The sequence below is a fragment of the Theobroma cacao genome, chromosome 9, assembly GCF_000208745.1.
Source record: "Theobroma cacao cultivar B97-61/B2 chromosome 9, Criollo_cocoa_genome_V2, whole genome shotgun sequence".
Taxonomy (NCBI): Eukaryota; Viridiplantae; Streptophyta; class Magnoliopsida; order Malvales; family Malvaceae; genus Theobroma; species Theobroma cacao.
Window position 1 is genome coordinate 19,107,374 of NC_030858.1, and position 2,352 is coordinate 19,109,725.

The following is a 2,352-nucleotide window of genomic DNA, read 5'->3' on the forward strand; positions in this document are numbered from 1 at the left end:
CTTCTGTTTTGTTTATTAATTGTGGCTTTTTATACATATAATTTTTGATATGTCCCTTGGAATAATTTATTTATCATTGGCATACAATTCTTGTCCTGCACACCCAAGTAGAAATATTAGACACAAATGAATGAGAATGTTTTATTATCATCAAAAACTAATAGAGCCAACAAAAAGGATACTACGGTATCTAAGAGGAACCACTAATTTGGCTTTATGCTATCAAGGTGGAAATCTAAAATTAGTCGGATATAGCGATGTTGATCACGCCGGTGATAAAGATGATAGAAAGTCTACTTCAAGATATGCTTTTATACTTGGAGGCGAAGCTATCTCTTGGAGTAGCAAAAAGCAGCTTTGTATTGCTCTATTTACTATAGAAGCAGAGTATGTAGCATGCCGTGCTGCAGTATAAGAGGTGGTTTGGTTAAGGAGATTCTTGCAAAGCTTAAACATTATTAGGCATCTTGGTGAAGTTGTTGTACCTTATTGTGACAACACAACTGCCATAGAATATACAAAAGATCCTGAGTATCATGGAAAAACCAAACACATTGATACTCGTTATCACCACATTTGTGACATCCTTGCACAAGGTCTTGTTGTGTTGAAGTACCTTTCCACAACTAATATGTTAGCAGACCCATTCACTAAACCTATTGCTAGAAATGCATTTCAAAAGCATATTAGGGGTTTAGGGTTATTACGCATTTGATATTCATGTACTATTGTTTTTGAACAATTAATAAATTAAGTCTATTTTGAATCATTTGATCAAATGTTGTTAATTAATTAGGGCACATATCTAAGGTAATTATTGTCACCTAGCTTTATAGATTATTCCTCTCACACGGGATAATCGCCCTAACGCTTTTGTAGTGTGTAGGATGAGACTTAAACGATCACAAGGTACCAAACGTTTTGTGATCTCCTTGTCACATGAGTTGTAAGCAAGGATCTTAGCAATGTCACCTTGACTTAGAGTCAAGTTGAGGCTTGTAAGAGTCAAGCATGGAGATTATCCACATTCCATGGAGTTAGTGACAATCGGATTTGAATCTTAGGGGATTCAAGTCAATCCTTTTTGTAGGGATTGGATCAAGATCCGTATGGTGGTTTTGACATGACAAACCTTAAATGGAAGATCCACCATAATGTACATTTCATACTATATGTGTTATTAGTCGACTGATGGAAAAGAATGATTGAATGATCCTTGCTTCATCACTGTGCGAGCTCTAAGGACCTATGCAGTCCAAATTTTATACCCTTTGGGACTTGGATCTATGATATGAAGTTGAGATTTGGTGTTGCTACTTTAGCATGATTTCCAAGGGTAAAAAATGATACGATCTAGTGGAACATGACTAGGAAAGCAGTAAGATCTTAATGGATTGACATGAGTATCCAAGGAAGAGTCATTATACATTTCACATACATGGTCTATAACTTATTGCCTGTGCAGTTATAAAAACATTAGTTGTTAGATATAACTATGAGTTTAGACACATAAAGAGATTCTGCATAGCTCTTATGTGTATGAGGGATTAGAGGTGCAAAATCTTATGTGATTAAAATGATTTGGGGTATGACGAGAACTCAAGCGATGTTATGTTAGTAAGATGGTAACTTAATATCTCACTGCTCACTAGTACCTTTATTTTCTAGTTGGTCGCACGTTCCATTTTCTTTGTATGATAATGAATGAGAATGAGTTAAATTGAGAATGGTATAAGTTGATGCCAATGTATATGAGTTGAAGATGCCACATTTAAATGTGATGCGTCCAGACAACATGCAACTTTATTAATTATTTGTGGATAATTAACTGATATTCAATTAATTAATATTAGATATTATTCTAATATTTCTTAATTGAATAATTAAAAATAAATGTTTGAGATATGATATAAATATAAATTTAATTTATTTAAATTTAAATTATCAATCCATTATATTTAAATTTAATTTGTTCAAATTTAGATAAGAATTAATTATATTTAAATTTGATTTGTTTAAATTTAAATATAATAACCTATCTCTATATTCCTAATACGTTTATGAATAGTGAACAGACGTACTTATTTTAATACACAATAAAAAAAATGTGAATTCTTTTGTAAGTCAAAAAAAAAAAAACTCTTTTTTCTTTCTCTTCATTCTTGACGTACCATCAACAATCAAAGAATTTCGAAACTTGTAATTTTTTATGAGGGACTCTAATAGCCGCTCTATAATAACAAAAGTAATAAAATTATTGTGTGTATAAAAGAAAATTTATAAGATAAGTTTTTTCTATCACAAAGAGAGTGAAATATTTATCTAAAAAAGGTAAGCCTATCGCCAATATGT